Source organism: Phocoena sinus, chromosome 12 (assembly GCF_008692025.1).
Source record: "Phocoena sinus isolate mPhoSin1 chromosome 12, mPhoSin1.pri, whole genome shotgun sequence".
Classification (NCBI taxonomy): domain Eukaryota; kingdom Metazoa; phylum Chordata; class Mammalia; order Artiodactyla; family Phocoenidae; genus Phocoena; species Phocoena sinus.
Genome location: NC_045774.1, coordinates 16,995,755 through 17,020,704, shown reverse-complemented (window position 1 = coordinate 17,020,704; position 24,950 = coordinate 16,995,755). Strand labels below are relative to the sequence as shown.

General features: G+C 40.8%; 1 protein-coding gene across 3 annotated transcripts in view; it reads left to right on the top strand.

Annotated features, from left to right (window-relative positions):
- Positions 1 to 24,950, top strand: part of SASH1 (SAM and SH3 domain containing 1) — an 862,598-nt gene that overhangs the window by 739,540 nt on the left and 98,108 nt on the right. The gene's annotated exons all lie outside the window — the stretch shown is intronic.

The window sequence follows — 24,950 nt, the reverse complement described above, 5'->3', positions numbered from 1 at the left end:
ACTTCCCTGGTGGCGCAGTGGTTAAGAATCCGCCTGCCAATGCAGGGGACACGGGTTCCAGCCCTGGTCCGGGAAGATCCCACATACTGTGGAGCAGCTAAGCCCATACGCAACAACTACTGAGCCTGTGCTTTAGAACCTGTGAGCCACAACTACTAAGCCCGCGTGCCACAACTACTGAAGCCCGTGCGCCTAGAGCCCACGCTCCACAACAAGAGAAGCCACCGCAATGAGCAGCCCACGCACCACAACGAAGAGTAGCCCCAACTCACTGCAACTGGAGAAAGCCTGCGTGCAGCAACGAAGACCCAATGCAGCCAAAAATAAAATAGATAAATTTATTTTAAAAAAACATAGAAGGGAAAGCCCGGGGGAAAGTAAGCGAACCCTAGTGGCTGTCATTGGAGGACTACAACGATTTGGGGGAACTACCCACAAAACTGTTAGCCAAAGGCAACCCATTAAATGTACCCACTCAATCACAGGGTTCTCATTGGCAGAAGGAGGCATTCTTAAAGAGGGGATGAGGGACCTGCCCTCATTCATTAATAATAAACTTTTTAGTTTTCCTGAGGAGAAAGAGTGCTCTGGTGTATTTCAAGATGGTTCCTTTTCCCCTCTCACTGCGGGAAGCACAAGAAGATTTCTCTCCAGTGTTTACTACAGGAATCTGGTCAAGCTCCTGGAGTTCCAGTTTTCCTCCCAGCGCTGGTTCCCACAGTGGTTTCTGCTTCTGAGTCTCTGCTGCATTGCAGCTAAAGAAAATGATAAGAGGAGGGCACCAGAATCACAACTAACTGCTGAACAATCATTGACAGGAAGACACTGGAACTCACCAAAAAAGATACTCCACATCCAAAGACAAAGGAGAAGCCGCAGTGAGACAGTAGGAGGGGCACAGTCACAATAAAATCAAATCCCATAACCGCTGGGTGGGTGACTCATAAACTGGAGAAAAATGATACCACAGAAGTCAACCCACTGGAGTGAAGGTTCTGAGCCACACATCAGGCTTCCCAACCTGGGGGTCCGGCAATGGGAGGAGGAATTCCCAGAGAATCAGACATTGAAGTCTAGCGGAATCTGATTGCAGGACTTTGACAGGACTCGGGGAAACAGAGACTCCACTCTTGGAGGGCACACAAAAAGTAGTGTGCGCATCAGGACCCAGGGGAAGGAGCAGTGACCCCAGGGGAGACTGAACCAGACCTACCTGCTAGTGTTGGAGGGTCTCCTGCAGAGGTGGGGTGTGGCTGTGGCTCACTGTGTGGACAAGGACACTGGCAGCAGAAGTTCTGGGAAGTACTCCTTGGCGTGAACCCTCCGAGAGTCTGCCATTAGCCCTATCAAAGAGCCTGTAGGATCCAGTGCTGGGCCGCCTCAGGCCAAACAACCAACAGGGAGGAAACTCAGCCCCACCCATCAGCAGACAAGCGGATTAAAGTTTTACTGAGCTCTGCCCAACTGAGCAACACCCAGCTCTACCCACCACCAGTCCCTCCCATCAGGAAGCTTGCACAAGCCTCTTAGATAGCCTCATCCACCAGAGGGCACACAGCAGAAGCAAGAGGAACTACAATCCTGCAGCCTGTGGAACAAAAACCACATTCACAGAAAGATAGACAAGATGAAAAGGCAGAGGACTATGTACCAGATGAAGGAACAAGATAAAACCCCAGAAAAACAACTAAGTGCAGTGGAGATAGGCAACCTTCCAGAAAAAGAATTCAGAATAATGATAGTGAAGACGATCCAGGACCTCAGAAAAAGATGGAGGCAAAGATCGAGAAGATGGAAGAAATGTTTAACAAAGACCTAGAAGAATTAAAGAACAAACACCTAGAAGAATTAAAGAACAAACAAACAGAAATGAACAGTATAATAACTGAAATGAAAAATACACTAGAAGGAATCAATAGCAGAACAACTGAGGCAGAAGAACGGATAAGTGAGCTGGAAGACAGAATGGTGGAGTCCACTGCTACAGAACAGAATAAAGAAAAAAGAATGAAAAGAAATGAAGACCGCCTAAGAGACCTCTGGGACAGCATTACACGAACCAACATTTGCATTATAGGGGTCCCAGAAGGAGACAAGAGAGAGAAAGGACCCAAGAAAATATTTGAAGAGATTATAGCTGAAAAATTCCCTAACATGGGAAAGGAAATAGGAAGCGCTGAGAGTCCCAGGCAGGATAAACCCAAGGAGAAACACACCGAGACACATAGCAATCAAATTGACAAAAATTAAAGACAAAGAAAAATTATTGAAAGCAACAAGGGAAAAACAACAAATAACATACTCCCATAAGGTTAACAGCTGATTTCTCAGCAGAAACTCTACAAGCCAGAAGGGAGTGGCATGATATCTTTAAAGTGATGAAAGGGAAGAACCTACATCCAAGATTACTCTACCCGGCAAGGATCTCATTCAGATTCGACAGAGAAATCAAAAGCTTCACAGACAAGCAAAAGCTATGAGAATTCAGCACCACCAAACCAGCTCCACAACGATTGCTAAAGGAACTTCTCTAAGTGGGAAACACAAGAGAAGAAAAGGACCTACAAAAACAAACCCAAAACAATTAAGAAAATGGTAATAGGAACATACATATCGATAATTACCTTAAATGTGAATGGATTAAATGCTCCAACCAAAAGACACAGGCTCACTGAATGGATACAAAAACAAGACCCATATATATGCTGTCTACAAGAGACCCACTTCAGACGTAGGGACGCATACAGACTGAAAGTGAGGGGATGGAAAAAGATATTCTATGCAAATGGAAATCAAAAGAAAGCTGGAGTAGCAATTCTCATATCAGACAAAATAGACTTTAACATAAAGACTATTATAAGAGACAAAGAAGGATACTACATAATGATCAAGGGATCAATCCAAGAAGAAGATATAACAATTGTAAATGTTTATGCACCCAACATAGGAGCACCTCAATACATAAGGCAAATGCTAACAGCTATAAAAGAGGGAATCGACAAAAACACAATAATAGTGGGGGACTTTAACACCTCACTTAAACCAATGGACATCATCTGGACAGAAAATTAATAAGGAAACACAAGCTTTAAATGACACAATACACCAGATAGATTTAATTGATAGTTATAGGACATTCAAAAACAGCAGATTACACTTTCAAGTGCACACGGAACATTCTCCAGGGTAAATCACATCCTGGGTCACAAATCAAGCCTTGGTAAATTTAAGAAAATTGAAATCACATCAAGCATCTTTTCTGACTGCAACTCTATGAGATTAGAAACCAATTACAGGGAAAAAACATGTAAAAAACACAAACACATGGAGGCTAAACAATTTGTTACTAAATAACCAAGAGATCACTGAAGAAATCAAACAGGAAATCAAAAAATACCTAGAGACAAATGACAATGAAAACACGGCGATCTAAAATCTGTGGGATGCAGCAAAAGCAGTTTTAAGAGGGAGGTTTATAGCAATACAATCCTACCTCAAAAAACAGGCAAAATCTCAAATAAACAATCTAACCTTACACCTAAAGGAACTAGAGAAAGAAGAACAAACAAAATCTAAAGTTAGTAGAAGGAAAGAAATCATAAAGATCAGAGCAGAAATAAATGAAATAGAAACAAAGAAAACAATAGCAAAGATCAAGAAAACTAAAAGCTCTTTCTTTGAGAAGATAAACAAAAGTGATAAACCTTTAGGCAGACTCACAAAGAAAAAGAGGGAGAGGACTCAAATTTATGGAAGTAGAAATGAAAAAGGAGAAGTTATAACAGATACCGCAGAAATATAAAGCATCGTAAGAGCCTGCTACAAGCAGCTCTATGCCAATAAAATGGACAACCTGGAAGAAATGGATAAATTCTTAGAAAGGTACAACCTTCCAAGACTGAACAAGGAAGAAATAGAAACTATGAACAGACCAATCACAAATAATGAAACTGTGATTAAAAGTCTTCCAACAGGGGCTTCCCTGGTGGCGCAGTGGTTGAGAGTCCGCCTGCCGTTGCAGGGGACATGGGTTCGTGCCCCGGTCCGGGAAGATCCCACATGCCGCGGAGTGGCTGGGCCCGTGAGCCATGGCCGCTGAGCCTGTGCGTCCAGAGCTTGTGTTCCGCAACGGGAGAGTCCACAACAGTGAGAGGCCCACATACTGCAAAAAAAAAAAAAAAAAAATCTTCCAACAAAGTCCACAACCAAATGGCTTCACTGGTGATTTCTTTCAAACATTTAGAGAAGAGCTAACACCCATCCTTCTCAAACTCTTCCAAAAAATTGCAGAGGAAGGAGCACTCCCAATCTCATTCTACGAGGCCACCATCACCCTGATACCAAAAGCAGACAAAGATACTACAAAAAAATAGTTTTCCTGAAGCCAGAGAAGCTTTCTGTAATTCCAGTCTGAAGAGGTAGAGGTGATCCCCCACTTAAACCTCCAGCCGTCAAGGCGCTTGGCTTAACTGACCAAGTAAGTCTAGCCAGAGCCTCAGAGATGCTGGCCTTAGTGTTTATAGGTTCCAGGCCATCCCAGAAGCCTTCTCAGTCCCCTCAGCTGGCCCCCACCGTGACTCACCCTCCTACCTGGAAATGACATCTAGACAGACATGATGCAATAGGTTCTCTCTTTCCCCATTGGAATTGCTTGTTTTCAAAGGACTGGCTGAAACAAAGCAAGCTCTTTGAGGTTTCTCTGAAAACTAGACATTGCTTGTAAATAGTTTTTTTTAAGTGTCCTTTGTATCCTGTTCGATAATCCCCACCAGCTGTGCGCTCTTCTCGAGGTATTCCAGTGAAAGAGTGTTGGGTTGACAACAGTCTGCAAAGGACATACTCTAGGTTCTGTTCAACTGGTAGAGAGACTTTAAAAATAGCTCTTGAATTTTGCGATGTGGAATGCCATGTGTGAGCTCCCGGGACAACATGTGTGCTACACATTGCAAAACCCTTCACAAGTGTTACCTAATTAAACTGCACACTCTCTGACAGGTGGCAGGCTCCACAGTGTCTTGCAGGAGGAGGGAACTGCTGCACGTCCAGCACCAGCTCGGAACACTGTCTTTGTGTCTTGAGGTTGTGCTGTCTCAAGAGCGAATGAGTCTTCATTGGAGTACAATTGAAATAGTTAGAGAACCCAAGATCTTCCCTGGGACGTGGTTAATTATTATGTGAGATTCATTACCACCCTTAGCAACTTCAGAGTTTTGCCAACAAGGCCAATGATTGTTGGCAGGATCAGAAACAAGCCAAAGAGACCAGATCTTGGGTATAGACCTACCCACTGTGGTGGCCTCGTGTCAGGGATCTACTGGAGGGCTCAGGTCTCCAGCAGGAGGTTCAAGTCTGAGTAAGCAGCAGGTGATGGGGTCCTATGGACAGAGGAGTCGGGTAGGGGCAGCACCAGGAAACTGAGAGCAGCTCCTAATGGATGCCTGTCCGTCATTAAGCCTATGAGAAGGTGGCAGGGACTGAGTCATCAGGCTGACCAAGGATGGGGCAGAACCCCTGTCTTGGGAGAAGACCAAGGTTATTGGCAGTTATCAGAACAAAGCCTTAGAAGGAAGAAAACAACAAAGCAAAACACTTGGGTACAGGCTGAAGAGCAGGGGAGGAGAACAGGGACAGTAGACTTCTAGCACGTGGTCTGTAATCTCTCTCTGCCTCAGTCTCCTAGTTGGTAAAATGGAAATAGTAAAATTTGCTACCTCAGAAGGTATTCCAATTGATTAAATGAAATAATATATGTAAAGTGCCTAGAATGGTGTATGGCACCAAGTGAGTGCTTAGTCAGCATTGGTGATGATGGCAGTGGAGTGAAGAAGATGGTGAGGGTGAGGATGATGGTGACAATGGTGATGATGGTAATTATGTTGGTGATGACCACATTGATGATGATGATGAATCAGAAAGTACCGTGGGAGTACCTGCTCCTCAAGACAGAACTGGCCCTGGGACAGGCGTGCAACTTACAGGTGGAGATCCAGTGACAGCCAGCAGGTGGGGAAGTGGGATGCAGTGCAGAACAAGCCTTGATGAGCACTTGGTAATTATTTGGTGTTTAGAGGTATACCAGGTAACCCCAAGGAGTTCGTTGCTGCTGTTTCTTTGGTTACTTGCTAGTACCTTTGTGTGGATAACTGAATCCATCAGTTCAATTTTTACAATGGGTACCATTTGAATATTTAAGAGAGGATTTTCAAGAAAATAATTATTTGTTTTTATGTGTCCCTAAACTTCTCCAGTTTTTCCCCCGGTTGCCTACTCACGTTAAGCAAGGACAAATGGCAGTCTGTGTGGTCCCTAACAACACCGTTGACACGTGTCGTGGATGATATAGAGAGCTTAACAAGGTGTCTGTCCTTCCTTGAACATGTTTCTGTCATTGTCTTGTCTTTATTTCTCAACATACTGTCTGTCTCATGCTTGTGGATCAAATTATACAATGTCAATACCTAGGGATTAAAAACATAATAGAAATTTTAATTCAGTTGATAGTGTAAAAGGCACTAGGCTTTCTGTGCTGTGGTCTCTCGGGATGGTTAATGGTGAGCAGCCTCAGCCCAGAAACCTTCCGTGAAATCCTTGTAGACGAATAGAGACCGTTGCAGTGTTAATGTGGTTAAATGGTGTGATGGGAGCACCTGACAGTCTTAGGGGATGGGGGAAGGCCCACGGAGAGGGTAACGTCTTTAATTTTCCTAAAAGTCTGTCCAAAATATTCATTAACTTCCAGACTTCAAATCACGACTTTAAAGGCCTCGACAGTTTTGATGCCACCAGTCTTTTCCCCAGCGTCGAATCTTGCCTGACAGTTATCCCCGCCTTTCCATCTCTTGCCTGTTTAGTCATTCTCCTGTGCTGCACTGCTCATCCCAACATTAAAATATCTTTGGTAAGATTTGAGGGGGTTACTTATTGCTCTGTGAATACTATATGGCAAAGGACTGAAGAATCCTCCAAAGATCATTTTCTCTTTAGTGTGATCAGCATTTTCATGAGTTGTTAAGGTAATGTGTCTGGTGATTAAAATTCGGAATATTTCAAAGAGACTCTTCCTAGCAACTTTCAAGATCTATATGTTTTACATTTAAAATTTATACTAGGATGCTGTCCGTTTCTCCCAGCTTAGGGTTTTGTGGTAAAGGTGAGCACTCTGATCCGTGGGTTCCCTTTATGTTGAAGTTTATGGAATGAATGAAAAAGTCATGTTAGTGCTTTGAGTTTGCGTACATTGGCTTGATAGAAGGGAAAAATTTGGGTGATTTCAAAGTGTTACTGTATCGCTACATGGATTACATCTTTTTTTTTTTTTTTTGACAGACCTGACTGTACCATGCAAGACTCTTTTATTCTCTTGATTCTCCAAGTCACAATCATATCTCTAGGTTCATTTCAGCCTTTGGGAGGGACATGTCGTATTCAGGGACACAGCCAGATCTCCTAGCCGGTGTCCCAGGCACACTGGTCATTGGGTTTGCACTTTTGTCTGTCCTGCTACAGAGGCTAGGGAAGGGCTGTCCATCTGTTTTCTGCCCTTGGAGATCAGGTCCAAATGTGTTTCCTGTTTGTTCTCTTCTGTGGCTTTTGTTTGTTTGCTTTCGTAAGGACAAAATGCTACTTGCTAGGGGCAAATTGGCTCACTGTTTGTATACGTGCAAATTCTCCGTGCATATTGTATGCATAATCTCATATGAAATAACCGTTTTCTAATTAACACCCTAGTGATATTTATGGTGATTGAGGTTAGTTTAGAGACAACAAGGAAATCTAATTTTATCTTTCCATGCTGTGGGGAAAAGGAGAATTTGACAAGGCAGTTTAAGAGAAAGGGAAAGTAGAGCAAACTTTCTATGAGGAAAATTCCAAATTATTGATGTTTCAGAATCTTCAATATTATAATGCAGTTTAAAAACATAAGGTACTATGAAGTGTGTGTTTGTATGTCGAATAATGTATCTTTAAATGACAAGTGTTCCACACAAAGATCTGTTTGTAGAAAAGGAACCAGTCATCATGTGAGATTTTAAAAAATTAACGTACATCTTCTATGCCTTGGGTATTCTAAGTCCCAGTTATGGTATGGAATCTTGATAGTGTACTATGTATATGTGTAAATTTTGAACCAAATCTGACTCTAGGTCTAGAAGGAATAATATTAGGAAAAATACATTTTAAATAGAAACATTTTTGTCTTGCTTTCTGGTTTTCTATACTGTATATACACAGTATAGAAAAATAAGAAAATACAGAAAAGCCTAAAAAACAAACTAATTATGTTTAAACCTCTAATCCCTACCCCCATCTCAGATTTAACCACATGTTGGCATATTTCCTCCCAGACTGTTGTCTGTGTATGTATATATATATTTGTTCAATAGTGAGTAGCTACTTTTTGAATTGCCAGACACCGCTGGGTTCTGGGGATACAACAGTGAACAAAACATACAGAATTGCCTGCCCCAGTGGACTTTACATTCTGTATATATCCACCCATTTACCCAAATACACATTGGGATCAAGCTGTCATACTGTGCGCTTGCTTACATTCCTTAACCTTCTATAAGGAACACTCTTCCCTTGTTAAATATTCTCCGGTGTTGTGATTCTTAATGGTTATAAACCTTTTTATCTTGTGAATGGACCATAGTTTATTTAAGTATCCCTCAATTCAAGCTATTTAAGTGCTTTCTGTTATTATAAAAATAAGTAACCATGAATATCTTTTTCTTTTTTTTTTTAATTGGCCTCGGAGCTTGCGGGATCTTAGCACCCTGACCAGGGATCGAACCCCTGCCCCCTGCAGTGGAAGCACGGAGCCCTAACCACTGGACTGCCAGGGAATTCCCAATGAATATCTTTAAATGTACATCTTCACTTTCATAATTTATCATCCTTAGGGTAGATTATTAGATATGAGTTTAGCAGGTTGAAAAGTAAGAACATTTTAAAGACTCCACAAACACTGTTAAATTACCATCTTGGGGCTTCCCTGGTGGCGCAGTGGTTGAGAGTCCGCCTGCCGATGCGGGGGATGCGGGTTCGTGCCCCAGTCCGGGAAGATCCCACATGCCGCGGAGCGGCTGGGCCCGTGAGCCATGGCCGCTGAGCCTGCGCGTCCGGAGTCTGTGCTCCGCAATGGGAGAGGCCACAGCAGTGAGAGGCCTGCGTACCGCAAAAAAAAAAATAAAAATTACCATCTTGAAATATTGTATAGTTTGCACTTTTATTAACAACATATCTGTGCTCCTTTTTAAAATGTCATACTTCCCAGTATTTAACATTATCAGGATAAAGAAAACTTTACCAGTTTGACTGGTGAAAAGTATTCTCAGAGTTTTCAATCATAATTCTTTGATTATTTCTAAGAACACACGTTTTTTAATATCTTTATTTCTGTGGCCCATGTTTTAAAGTCGTTTGCCAGTTTTCCTATCTAAAGTATTGTTTTTCTTATTTATCAGCACCCTTTATATATTGAGCCATTTAGTCTATTATCATGTATGTAGCAAAATTTTCCCGAGGTGGAGAATATACGGTTTCCCCAACTTTTCCAGCAACCAAATCACGTGACAGGAAATGAGGAGGAGGCCCTCCTCTTGGTGTGGATTTTAAACCAGAATCTCTCTCCATAACCACAGCAGCAACAGCTAAGTTGCTGTGATTGTAGTACCTGCAAGCAGTAATGTCCAAGAAATATAATAGTTCTACAGACAGGGCTGCGTTTAGTGCCTGAGCTGCCGGTCATGCAGGTACGAGTAAGCATGTGAGCACAGGGATCGAACTCAGTACTGGGCAAATGGTACTCTACCTTGCTCCTCCCCCAATGTAGTAGTCGTGGTGCACGTGAATTTAATTGGTTTCCAAAAAATGCGTGCCATCTCTATGTACCTCAGTGTACATGTAGATACACTTTCGGGTTATAAAAAGTCGAGCCTCGTGGTTGTGGATGAGTGGACCAGGAATGAGATCCTGACAAACAGCTGCTGTTCTGAACGGGGGGATAGATTTATGCTTAAACCAGAGTAAACTGTGCCACCAGGTAATAATTTTGAGCAATGAAGTACATTTGCTACAGTAACCGTTAAAGAAACAGATAAATCACAGTAATTTCAACGTGGCACTTTAGCCATTCTGTAAATGGGTATTTTAGATTTCATTTGCTTTTGAACTAAGTTCAGTAATACATAGAGTGAGGCATTCAAAGATTAATGCTTAGAAAGGAGGAAAATCAGTGGACAAGAACAGAAACATATCATTTATGTATATTACATTGGGGCTTGGTCTGCCTGTGTTTCCATTATAAATCGGATTTTTCAAGCATTCGTAATACAGCAGTAAAAAGTTTGCCCTGGGCTGAAACTTGGCAGTTGTCTCAACTTTCTGAGATTCCAATTTTTATTTTATTCTTACTCTTCTTAATCAAATACTATGACATCTATGCATGTGTTTTTTTAAAATTTAATTTATTTTTTATACAGCAGGTTCTTATTAGGAATCTGTTTTATACATAGTAGTGTATATATGTCAATCCCAATGTGTTTTTAAATGTTTTACATCATTGCTATTAATTCAAAAGTCCATTTCTTTTAGAAGTAAAACTTTGTGGCTGATGATTGCAGAATACACTGTATTGTCATTGATTATCATTGATTCTGAGGCTTTTTAAGATGTTTAAAAAACTTTGGGGACTTCCCTGGTGGTTCAGTGGGTAAGACTCCACGCTCCCAATGCAGGGGACCCGGGTTCTATCCCTGGTCAGGGAACTAGGTCCCACATGCCACAACTAAAAAAAAGATCTCACATACCACAACTAAAGATCCCGTATTATGCGGCTAAAGGATCCGGCATGTCGCAGCTGAAGATCCTGCACGTGGCAACGAAGATCCTGCATGCCACAACTAAGACACCGGCGCAGCCAAATAAATTTAAAATAATAATAAATAAATGAATTTTTAAAAGGTGGTTAAAAAACTTTTAAAGATGGTTTGAAAATATGATTCAAAGTCTGAGAAAAAACAATGGTTAAATGTTATGATAGTGTTTGATTTTTTTTTAAATAGCAATCTTTTATTTATTTATTTATTTTTATATTTATTTTTGGCTGTCTTGGGTCTTCGTTTCTGTGCGAGGGCTTTCTCTAGTTGCTGCAAGTGGGGGCCACTCTTCATCGCGGTGCACGGGCCTCTTCACTATCACGGCCTCTCTTGTTGCGGAGCACAGGCTCCAGACGCGCAGGCTCAGTAGTTGTGGCTCACGGGCCTAGTTGCTCCGCAGCATGTGGGTTCTTCCCAGACCAGGGCTCGAACCTGTTTCCCCGGCATTAGCAGGCAGATTCTCAACCACTGTGCCACTAGGGAAGCCCAGCGTTTGATTTTTATAGCTGCAAAGACAACAATAATAATGCTCTAAATCATGACAAAATGTGAGTCAGTATCTTAGAGGATTCATTTAAATTTGGTATCTCCAGTTTGGTGAAGCTACATAATTTTGTAAAACCCATATTCAGACACCCAGTCTGCTTACTAATCAGAGCAGGTGTTATTTATGTGATGATATGAACCCTTTGGGGTTTTTATATTCTCAGTTATGTTCATCTTACTTGATCATGAGCTCCTGAAGTTCAGTGACTATTCTTTATACTTCCAGTACCCAGCATGTCAACTAGGTACAGAGGTGACACTTAGGAAATATGGGTTGAATAAATGAATACATGAGTTTTGTTCAGTTATAGACTGTCACCAACTTCTGAAGATTATTCATTCTGAAACACGTGAGTCACTGGGTTAGGACTTGTTCATTTTCCTGTAAAAGTGTAATGTAAAAAGTAAAATTTCCCACAAAGGCTTATTTAATTTCCAACGATTACACTCTAGCACAATCACTGTAGTCGACAGAGGTCTGGATCTGTTTCTGAAAAACAGTCCCTCCCAGTCAGTAGACAGTCCCATGGTAATGCTCAAACGCTCCAGTTATATGTGTTCTACATGTTGTAAATAATTCATTCTATTATCAGACACCTGGCTTTACCTGCCTTTTTTTTTTTTTTAAATAATGTTGAGCCTACCTCTTTCCTTTTACTTTAAAATCATCAATCTTGGGAATTCCCTCACTTTCACTGCCGAGGACCCGGGTTCAATCCCTGGTCGGGGAACTAAGATCCCACAAGCTTCATGGTGTGGCCAAAAAATAAAAATAAATAAATAAATTAAATAAAATGAACAATCATTAGTCTTGGTCATCCCCTTCTAGAGCAGTGAAGACCAGGCTGGAGTTTAGGTGTGACTCAGGGTATACTGATCCCTTCAACCTCCAGGCCACTGAATCCAACATTAGAGTCAGCTCTGAGCAGCCTTGTCTGGGGCAGCAGTTCTCAAAGTATAGCTCCCCAGCCAGCAGTGTGCGCATCACCTGGAACTTGGTAGAAATGCAAATTAGAGGGCTCATCCCAGATGGACTGAATCTGTAATTCTGGGGAGGGGTCCAGCAATAGTGTCGAACAAGCCAGGGGATTGCAGGGTACTAAGTGTGGAACCTCTGTTCTAGGGCTCACTGGATCATGGTCCCAAGGAGGGACCTTGATATGCGATTCCTCTGGCAGCAGGCTCAGTGGTGGCACGCAGTTCGTCAGCCAGTTGCCCAGCGCTCTGCTCCTGTACATCATGGGCAAGGGGACTTGGAGCTGTTGAAGGAGTTTGGAGCAAGGTTCAGGCATGTAGTCCAAGGTGCAGCGGTCAGACACGGTGGCACAGCGACTCTCTGGCCCTGTGTGGCTGAGCTAGTTTCAGGATGAACATTAGAACTTGGTCATTTTGTAATACCTAATATGAAAATTTTTAACTAGATTTGAAATCTGTTACATTTTCATAAGCAGTTTCACTGTGACATTGGGCAAAGTGCTGTTAGATCCTTGCAATGTAAATTGCCATAAGTATTTCAGTGGTTATAGAAATGGACAAAACAATTTTGATGACTTAGTTGTGTGAATAAAATTCCTTGTTAGTAATGACCAACAAGAGTGGTAAGAGCTCATCACTAAAAGTTTTGGCCTAACTTAGCTTACAGTCATTTCAATCATATAATTTAATTTTTTTAAAGTTATTTTTCAGTAAGCTCGAAGTTCTATTAAAAAACTAAAAAGATTTTATTTGGAAGTTTTGTACCAATTCAGTATTTAATATTTTCATGGGACTTTCCTAGCGGTCCAGTGGTTAGGACTCTGTACTTCAACTGCAGGGAGCATGGGTTCCATCCCTGATTGGGGAACTAAGATCCCGCATGCCACAGGAAAAATTTAACATTTTCACTAATACTCTGGTATAATCAGTATATATTATTTAAACACGTAATAAATGTTTTCCCACTCAACCCCTCCTCAGTGCCTCAGTGTGCAGCGGCCTGTTACTGTTGTGCTGTATGGGAAGAGGCACAGGCGGCTGTCTGCCCTCTCTCCTTGGAAGCCCTTACCATGTTTTCATTCTCCTTCCCTTCTCTGAGTAAACAGCTCCAGGTCCTCCAATTGATCTCATTCATATGATTCCATTTCTAGACACCCTTCTAACAAAGGTTCTCCTGGTTTTCATTATCATCTGGAAAATCTGGGATCCAACGCTGAGCACAGCTGTCCAGATATCATGCCTGGTGCTAGAACAGAAGGAAGACTGGGCCTGTGATTTAGACATTAAGTGCAAATGATTCCCATGAGTGACTTTAGAAATCACTAGAATGTAAGCTCCATGAAGGCAGCAACTGTCTTTTTTCACTGTTTTATCCTTCTTGACTAGAACAGTGCTTAGCGTACGGTGTGTGATCAATAACTTTTTTTTTTTTGCGGTATGCGGGCCTCTCACTGCTGTGGCCTCTCCCGTTGCGGAGCACAGGCTCCGGACGCGCAGGCTCAGTGGCCATGGCTCACGGGCCCAGCCGCTCCGTGGCATGTGGGATCTTCCCGGACCAGGGCACGAACCCGTGTCCCCTGCATCGGCAGGCGGACTCTCAACCACTGCGCCACCAGGGAAGCCCAATAACTAGTTTTTAAATTAAGGAGTGGTTAGATGAAAGAGCAAATGAAGAGACACGGAGAGAAATTAAAAATAAGTGGGCCCCGTTTAGTTGCTTTCTGTGACTTTTGTCTCAGGTTTATCGATCCCAGTCAGCAACTAGATGTACCCAGAGTATCTCTTGGTGAGTGTGGATCACTGCACATTGTTCTCACAACAGTGAGATTGGATGGGCCATCCAGAGGCGCTGGATGTTGTGCGTATCCACCACTGGGAAATGCAGGTGCCATTTGTCTGTTGGTCTTCATAAGCCAAGTCCTGCTAGTAAAATGAAAAATTGAATTACACAACTTTTTTTTTTTTTTTTGGCTGCACCGCACGGCTTGCGGGATCTTAGTTCCCCAACCAGGGGTCGAATCGACCCCAGGCCCCGGCAGTGAAAGCACCAAGTCCTAACCACTGGACCGCCAGGGAATTCTCTCACAACTTTTTTAAAAGGGTGATTAAAATGTCTTCATGACACTGTGTCTTTAATATTTACATTTATATGACATGGCATACTTGTGTTAACTTTGTTCGTAGTAAAAGGTGCATTCTTCTGCCGTGATGCATTTTATTGAAATGATGTATCATCAGGCAATGGTTTAGGTCTTATTCCTACCTGTCTTCAAGATGCTTGGTGCATGCTATGTACTCAACACTGTTAAAGTTGTAGCCTGAAAGATCTAGTATATCATTTCCTAAGACAGTTTAGAAATTAAAGAATCATACTGCCTTGTTGTTTGAAATGAGGCATGAGAGTACCAAGCTTGACACTGTTAGATTAAAATTATCCCTGATTTTAACCCATTCATCTAACATTCGCTGACTCTCCCCTGTGTTTCAGCATAGTCATGATTCGAGATGTCAGAACTCACCCTGCTTTCTCCCCAGACTGAGTTCTGCCCCTGTCCTGGGTACTTGCAGTAGATAGGAGGATGTGCATTTCATGAATGTCCCCTTGGGAGGTCCCTTGGTTTTCACTAGGGGATCTCAGGCCTACCTCCAGCTTTGCTGAAATTAAAGCACTTGTGGGACAGTTCTGCAGGGGCGTGGCTTGTGATGTTGGTTAGTGTGATATAGTGTCCTCTCTGCCAGAAGCCAGAGGAGAAATTCTCATTCTCACGATGGATAATGTCAATCTAACCGATCATGTCTCCTTTGCATTAAACATTAGAAGCTTAGCCCCAAACGTGTGGTCTGTCTTTAGTGTAGAATCCATAACCTGAATTTTGGGAACTAACCTAATTCGTGGACCAGTTTTACTGCACAATCTTGATTTTTCTCCCCTTTGTATCGTTGACATTAGTTTTTTAACGTTATCAGGCAATATTGCACTTAAGGTTTATCAGGCATTTTAAGTCACTTTTTGGAATGTGGAGAGGTCTAATAAATGTGTAACAAATGCTTAGAGAACGTGGACTAATGCAGCAAGGAGACTCAGTTGCCACAGAGCAGTAATGGCTAGGTTGGAATTGCCACTTTTGGTTTCTTATCAATGCTTATAGAAATTCACTGCTCTGTTCATTATAGTTGGGTTTTAAGGCTGCAGTTAGTATAATAGCGTTCAACTGTGAAAAAAAAAAGCTTTTTCCTCGGAACATTTCTTCTTTGATGTGGTGGGATGAGAGTAGTTTTCCATTCACTTTCACTCATTAGAAAAAATTTGATATGCTGGGCGGTGAGCTTATTTACAGGAGCCTGAAAATGACCAACGTTTCCTGTTTCACCTATGAACGATTTAGGTAAAATAAGATATGACAACCTGTGCAACCGAATTTAGAACACACAGACCACTACAGATTTTACCCTAAAAGTGATTCAGTACCTTAACGTGGTCTTTTTAAGTTCTTATAGGTCTGAGTTGTAGATCTTTTTGAGAATATTTGTTGAATTGCTTTTACTTACCGATCTAACTCTGCAACCCGAAAGAAATCTTAAAGCATGAAAATACATGTCCCAATCAGTAGGACTGGAATGAAAAATTAATGGAAGAGTCAGAATTACTGGCAAAGTAATCCAGTTTAAACAAATCAAACCAATAGATACCCATCAAGCTCCTCTCTTGTTCAGAAAGTAACAGCCATGAGGAGAGGGACCCTCGTCTTGTTCATTGCTGCCTCCTTAGCACTTCACATGGGGCTTGGTCCATAATAAGTGCTGAATAGTTTTTGTTGGACTGTGAGACTGTGTGTGTGTGTGTGTCTGTCTGTCTGTATGTGGGTACAATGAATCCCCGTTAAGAAGGCATTTACAGGGCTTCCCTGGTGGCACAGTGGTTTAGAGTCCGCCTGCCGATGCAGGGGACACGGGTTCGTGCCCCGGTCTGGGAAGATCCCACATGCCGCAGAGCGGCTGTGCCTGTGAACCATGGCCGCTGAGCCTGCGCGTCCGGAGCCTGTGCTCCGCAACGGGAGGGGCCACAACAGTGGGAGGCCTGCGTACTGCAAAAAAAAAAGAAAAAAAAGGCATTTACAGTCTAGTTGAGGGAGTACGATGCAAATAAGCGAGCAGAAGAGTAGCTACATGTAGGGAGACCCTCAGGAATGGCATTTAAGGCACAGTTGGGCAGTGAAGGTTTAATGGGAGGTGGGTTTGTAGATGAAGGATGACTAGGGTTTGGGTGGAAAGGAAACAGAAGTGAAACTACTGGGACAGCAAGCACTTAGGGGACATTGGACCCAGCACCCGGTCTCTAAGACATTGGACCCAGCACCCAGTTTATGATCCGGCCTGTCGGTCAAATGGCCTCTCCTTCAGAAATGTGGACTTTATCCTGTTGGTATTGTGTTTCCACATTTTGGGAAAATTTTGGAACGGAGAAAGGACACAGAGTACAAAGCAGTGTGCTTCTCGAAGTGACATGAGCAAACGGATCACCTGGGGGTCTTGGTAAAATGCAGATTTTGATTCAGGAGGTCTGGGGTGGGGCCCAAGACTGCCGTTCTAACAAGCTTCCAGAAGCACTTTAAATAGCAAAGGCATAGCATTAGGATTTCAAGAAGATTTAATGGACAGTAGTGCTTGAATGGGCATGACACTGCTCCATCCTGGGGTTTTAGAGTCCAAAAGGAACTTAAAGATAATCAAATGGTCCATTTCTCTTTCATTACCATTGGAAAAAACAAATAAAATAAAACGGAGGTCTAAAGTGGGAGCCGGACTGGAACTCAATTCTCCTGGCTTGGCGTCATCACCTCCCACCCTCCTGTGCAGCGCGGTCCAGGTCTGTGAGGGGAGGACTGCAAAGAAGCTGGGGTCTGTGGGAATGGAATGGGTTGGCTGGGATGCAAGAAGCCATGTGAAGGGAGAAGCAGCAGCTCCTAGTAGCTGATGTGATGGGGAGTGAGAAAACACCCAAGAAAACGTTGAGGTTTAAATCCTGGGAAAATGAACACGTGCCACACTGATGGGTTGGAATGGAGGAGTCAGACAACAGGGGAGGAGACTCGGCCAACGGGAGGTACCACCACTTCAGTCTTCTTGTCAAGTGAGAGATGCCACATGCGTCTTAAAATCGACCACCAGCAGCAACTTTGCCCAGCAGTTCAGAGCTTGGTTCCCTCCATTAATTGAACACATTAATAACAGCATGTGGCGTTTCACTTGTAGCTGAAAGTTGTAAGCGCTCAGTCCTTTCACTTTTTTCGAGGCCTCCTTCCTGTACCCAGGATGGAGGAGGAGAACTTGATGCCAAGCAGAGCTGGTGGGCGCCTGAGGTTCTTCCTCTCTGCTTTTGGAATAGGAGAGGGGTTTAGCCTTCCTGCTTTTCCAGCTGTAAAGTTCATTTGGCTTCCAGCTCTGCCACCATTAAGGGAGGGAGAGGTGTGGGTTTCCACAAGAACGTGGAAACAAAATTGGGGTGAGGATGAGGGCAGGATACTGGCTTTCCTGGTCCTACTCTGCCCTGAGTGGGTTTTTGACGCTGGTGTATTGCACAGTGGGTTGTAGCACTTCAGAGTGAAAATGTAGCCTATCAGGGTCAGAACCTTAGTTTTCTATTTGACCCATGCCCTACTGGTGTGACCTTTGTGTGTGTGTGTGTGTGTGTGTGTGTGTGTGTGTGTGTTTGGGCACACGTGCACATGCCCGAGCTGGTGAAAGCACACACGTGCTCTCATGTTTTGGTTCTGGTTTTGGTTCTGATTTTGGCAAACCAGTGATTTCATCTTGAAACATTTGTTCGTTTTTTTGCTTCTATGTTAGACGTAATAAACATTTAGGGAACTATTTCCAGAAATTGTCCAAGTTGATAAGAAATGGATTTGAGGTTTTCTCCCCTAGTAATTTTGTCATCAGATTCCTTTCTAAAAAAAACTGTATGATACTATGGTTTAGTCTCTTACATTCAAATTATGAATATGAGATTATTTCTAAAATCATCATGGACCTTTATTATTAAACATAAAATTCATCCATAGCTTTATGACACTAGTTATTAAAACTTTTAACACTTGAAGAATTTTAAACAGGGCATGGCCTAATTTGAGAAATGAAGTTTTGATATTTCTTAAGTTTTAATTTTTGAGATAAAACTAAAATTATCAGATTTAATTTTTTAGAATGGTTATTATGTTTAAAAAATACAAACTTAATATGTGCTTGAAAATATGTTAAAAATTCAGAAATACAGTGGCCTTTGCAGGAACTATCATTGGTGTTTAGGAATGCTTTCAGATGTTTTCTCATACATTTATAAACATATACATGTAGATAATTTTAAAACATATATAGAATCTGGAGATTGCAGTTTAAAATTTTTAATTTTTATAACTAACTTTATAATTTTTAATTTTTTTTTAAATTGAAGTATAGTTGATTTACAATGTTTCAGGTGTACAACAAAGTGATTCAATATGTTATATATATATGTATGTATATACTTTTTCAGATTCTTTTCCATTATAGGAAAAGAATTACAAGATACTGAATATAGTTCCCTGTGCTATACTGTAGGACCTTGTTGTTTATCCTTTTTTTTTTTTTAAACATTTATTTATTTTTGGCTGCTTTGGGTCTGTTGCTGCCTGCAGGCTTTCACTAGTTGCCATGAGCGGAGGCTACTCTTCTTTGAGGTTCTTGGGCTTCTCATTGTGGTGGCTTCTCTTGTTGCGGAACACGGGTTCTAGACACACAGGCTTCAGTAGTTGTGGCGCACGGGCTCAGTAGCTGTGGTACACGGGCTTAGTTGCTCTGCAACAAGTGGGATCTTCCTGGACCAGGGATCGAACCGTTGTCCCCTGCATTGGCAGGCAGATTCTTAACCACTGCGCCACCAGGTCCCTATCCGTTTTATATATAGTATTGTGTAGCTGTATCCCAAACTCCAAATTTACCACCTCCATCTTTCCTGTTTGGTAACCGTAAGTTTGTTTTCTATGTCCGTGAGTCTCTTTCTGTTTTCTAAATAAGTTCATTTGTATCTTTTTTTAGATTCCACATATAAGTGATATCATATGATATACTTATGTATTGATATCATATTATAAGTAATCATTTGTTTTTAAATTTAAATTTGTTTAATTTTGAAACCTTTTTTCTTCATTTCTTACTATTTATAATACTATTATTACAACTTAAAAAATAATTGAAGTATAACTGACATACCCTCCGCCACACCTCTACCCCCCTCAATGCTGCCAGTGCTCAAAGCCAAACAAACTTTACAGTTGGAAAAGCAGGAGGGGTAAACATCGTGTTAGTTTCAGGAGTACAACATAATATTTGATATTTGTATGTGATGTTTGTATGTATGATAATTGCAAAATTATCACCACTGTAAGTCTGGTTTGGAGATTGTATTTTTAAGCTGATTTTCCATTGTTAGAAAAAGAAATAATAAAGGCAATGCAAGATTACATGCTTGTAAAAAGCGGCAAAGAGAATAGAAGTGTAGATCCTCTCAGACCTTTTCCTATGCACATACTTACATGCACCCATGTTGGGCAGTATTTATATTTTGCTTTGGCTTTCTCTGTTCATACTTCATTAAGTTAGGGAGGTTTCCTTAAGCGTTTGTAATTTACAAACACTAAGAATTTGTAATGTTAATGATATTTGTCATTCTTAACTAAGGCATACACATGTTGCTTAGTGATAAGCAGTTTAATTCATAGGTCAAGTTCCATACATCCACTTTCTTTTTAAATTTTTTAAACTTTAACTAAGCTATGATACCCTAACCTACAGTTACAGGTTCAGGCTCAGCTTCCAGTACTGTGTGGCTCCCTGGATGTCCATATTGAACATGGACCAACGTTTGGAGTTATTTCTCATAAAATACTGCTCAGAATACTCTGTCAAGAGCAAAGTCAATGAGCATATCATACTCAAAAATTATTAGGATGATAGATTTATACCTGGGAAACAGTAGTGAGTCCTTCTCTAATGAACTCTGTGGTTGTGTTCAAGTTGGAGTGTGTTTCTTCATGTTCTTTTGCAACATTTAGATGGAATATCTAAATTTGTTGAAAGTGATTTTTTTTTTTTTTTTTTGCGGTAACCAAAGAAAGTTTTCCAGTGCTAGGAAAGAGTCGAATTCTTGATAATTGAGCCATTTGCTCAAGACTGAGCCACAGTTAGGATGTAAGAAACCCTGGTAGGTAAACCTTAACGTTGAAAATTGTGAGGGAATTCCCTGGCAGTCCAGTGGTTAGGACTCCATGCTTTCACTGCAGGGGGCCCGGGCTTGATCCCTGGTGGGGGAACTAACATCCTGCAAAACAAAAAAAATTGTGATATTTCATGATACGGTGTGTGGGATTTTCTTCAAAGTAAAAGGGTGGAGCTGAATTATGGGTGAAGGTATAGATGAAATAAAGTTGATCCTGATGAGTAGATAATTGTTGCCGCTAGGTAATAAGCATTTGGGAGGTTGTTATATATACTGTTCTCCTTCCTTTTGTATATTTGAGATTTTCTATAGTAAGTTTGAAATAAGAGACAAATAATAACTGTAGCCTAAAACACTGTGATACTTCAACTTTAAAAAAAAATTCAATAGTGCTTTACAATTTTCAAAAGTTTCACACAATACCATTAATAACTCTTTTTCCCTCCTACCCCTCTATTGCCCCTCCTCCCTTCCCTCTCTCTACTGGTAACCACTAGTTTGTTCTGTGTATCTGTGTCTGCTTCTTTTTTGTTTTATGTGATAAGTTCAGGATGAAATATATTGCCATGATATGCTGCTTGAGTAAACTCTATAAAAATCACAAAAGAATGTTTCAGGACATTGTCAAGAATAAATAGTCTCATCTCATTCCTGGTTTCAAAAACTTACCTGAACTCCCATCTCCTTGGCAGTCAGTATGGTGGACTGTAGTTTCCAAACAGCCTTAATGATACCTCCCATCCCAGTGCCCTTCTTACCATGTGACTTTGACCCTCCTCCAAGTGAGAGATGGGGCTTGGACTCTTGCCTCCGGAAGGGCTTGTGGGTCCAACAGAAGTGACACTGTATGAGGCTATGTTATAATAGGTAATACATATACATATATCTATTCTTTTTCAAATTCTTTTCCCATTTAGGTTATTACAAAATGTTGAGGAGAGTTCCCTGTGCTATATATAGGCCCTTTTGGTTATATATTTTATTTTAACTTTTATTTTATATTGGAGTATAGTTGATTAACAATGTTGTGTTAGTTTCAGGTATACAGCAAAGTGATTCCGTTATAGATAGTGTATTTGTATATGTGTATGGATAATGGAATCACTTTGCTGTACACCTGAAACTAACACAACATTGTTAATCTATACTCCAATATAAAATAAAAATTAAAGAAAATAAATTGTAACTTTTCTTAAAAAAAGGTAATACACTTCTGCCTGGTTCTCTTGGTATTCTCTCTCTGGAAGCACCCATGTATTAGGTGTTCAGCTGATACCTCCTGCTTCAGTCCCAGCTGTTAGCCAGCATCAGCCTTCAGACATGTGAGTAAGTGAGCTTTCTGATGATTATGGCTCCAACCATCAAGTCACCCCCGCCCCCTTTGAATCTTCCCAGCTGAGGAAGACATCATAGAGCAGAGATACGCCTTTTCTTCCGTGCCCTTCCTGAATTCTTACCTGCGAAATCTGTGAGCAAAACAAAATTCTTGTTGGTTTATATAACTAAGTTTGGGATGATTTGTTACACAGCAGTAGCAACTGGAACAGTCAGAATATGTTAATGAGAGACAGAAGAATCTTATTTCTCAGGGATCATCACTTATCATAACATGCCCCAAAGATACATACATACTCAGTGATTTTGATGGTATTCACAATTTTTATGACTTCCATCAACGTGATGACTTCCAAATCAGGAATTGTATTGTAGACCATCCATTAGTCCCAGAATAAAGTAGTTAGTGGCTGGGCAATCAGGTGTATCTCTTTAATTCTTCTTACTCCACCTCCCCGTTTCATCAGGACTTCCTTCTGCTGGAGCTCCAGAACCATGGCTTCCTGCCCCTTCTCCTCATTACACTGGTTGAATTGGGAGCAGAGAAGGGGCTGGCCTAATCTGGGGACTGGACAGGGAAGAGGGATGTCAAGGAGCCTTTCTCTGCCCATTCTTTTTTTTTTTTTCCCCAATAGTTCTTTTAATTTTTTAAAATTGAAGTATAGTTGATTTACAATGTGTTCATTTTGGGTGTACGGCAAAGTGATTCAGTTATTTGTATATATATATATATATATATATATATATATGCTTTTTCAGAATCTTTTCCATTATGGTTTATCACAGGATATTGAATATAGTTCCCTGTACTATACAGTAGGACTTTCTTTATGCACTTTATTTATAGTAGTGTGTATCTGTCAATCCCAAACTCCTAATTTATTCCTCTTCCCCTACCCCCTTTCATAACTGTAAGTTTGCTTTGTGGGAGTCTGTTTCTGTTTTGTAAATAGGTTCATTTGTATCATTTTTTTTTTTAGATTTCACATATAAGTGATATCATAGGATGTTTGACTTTCTCTGTCTGACTTACTTCACTTAGTATGATAATCTCTAGATCGATCCACGTTGCTGCAAATTCTCTGCCCATTCTGACCTGAATCTGTCCTTCTGAATTACGTAAGCAATACCCTTTATTGCTGCACACATGACTGGTGTTCCTTCTGCCTGACTCCGTCACACTTTTTCATTTCACACTGTGCTGTGAAAAAAAATCTAAGTTTTTTAAGAGGTAAACAGAATAAAAAGTTGTCCAGCACTTTTTCCTTAAGTGTGTATGACATATTTTCAAGATTTGTTTCATGCTCTGTACATAAGGTGTTTTATCCAAGTGTACGTCAGAACACCTGCTAGCTTTAACTCTTATTTGTAACGTTCCATTTCTTAGGCTAGATGGTAGGTCCACATGGGTTTCATCACATTCGCGAGAACATGATAGAATGATAGTCTTTTGTATGTTTGTCATTAATATCATGTGACATCCATCAATGTCATAATGATGGAATTTTGCCCATAGTCCATTCTGTTTTCTCACCAAACATCGTATGGGTCCTTAACTTAGTGGATTATTTTACAAGCTTCTCCTCAATTGTGTAATATTTTTACTTTAGGATACGTTTACTCTAAGAAATGCCTCTTAACAATGATGGTCATCTCTCCTTGAGAGATGAAATTAATAATGTTTGCTCTGAACAACATTATTTTGTGGCATGTTCTGGGGAAAAAGAAGAAAAAAACCCACTAGAAACATCATTGTGCAAGATCTCCTGTTAAACATATCCTGTTCCTGGTGAAACAGATGTTCTGCATGGAAACAATCACTGGGTCCGTTATTTTAATGGGGTGAATTTTAATACATTGTATATCAAACTATACACCCAACCAATTTCCTAAGTAGCTACAGCACAGTCAAATGTCTATTATAAGTGACAAACTAACATGTGAAAATGAATTGTTTAGAATATTAGTTCCAGATCATCGAACATTTAATATGATTGGTAACAAGCATCAGTTTTGTATGCAGGAATGGGTACATTTTGCATAATATACCGTAAACATTGTGTTTATGGTGTGGAGTAACAAGTGATACACTCAATAAATAAAATTTATTAGAAAAGTGCAGATAAAAATGTACAATAAAGGCAGGTAATTTCCTATCATGGTCTACGTTACCGAGTAATGTAGAGACTCAGAGTATGAAGAAAGTTAAGAACAGAGGAGGGGAAGAGAGTCGAATCAGTTACTTTGTGTTGATGGTTATGGAGTTGGGGGTTAGAGGGACCATTTCAGAGGAACTAATAGAGGTGTGTCAGAATGCGGAGGCTTCCATTCCGACTCCTGAACAGGAAGACTTAAGATGAAAAAATTGCAAGCTGTACCTTTGCTTACCTCCTGCTGTTTACGTTTGTAAATTTCTCTATGCCATAATGCTCAGAGGTTAGGTATCAGGGCATTGTGATTGGTTTCTAAGCACCAAGAACCTCTGAAATACACATCCCCTTTGTTGATTGCACTTGAGTCTGACATCATACCAATTGGGCTTGGAATGTAACTCAAACATTTCTATACATTGTTTTGCAACAGAATATAAATTTGATCATTATAAACAAAGGTGGCAATAAAAACCAGGAGGATGTTAACCAAAGAGAAGTTCATTGAGGCTTCACACCCACTCTGATATTTTTTCATAACAAATAAGGTCCTGGGACTGGAGATGAGTGGGTTGCCAGTCCATTAAACACTTTTTCAGTGTTTAAGAATCATCCTGTTCTCCGATTTAATCACCCCAATGCATTCATTTTATCTTCTTTATTTGTACTGGATTCCTGTTACCTTGTTTACATTTATACTTTCACTCCGAGTTACACTTACGTTACTGTTTCATTGCTAGGTTTTAAAATATTGATCTAGATTTGCAGTTGTGCTAATGATGAATTAAGCAACCTGAAAAAAAATGAACA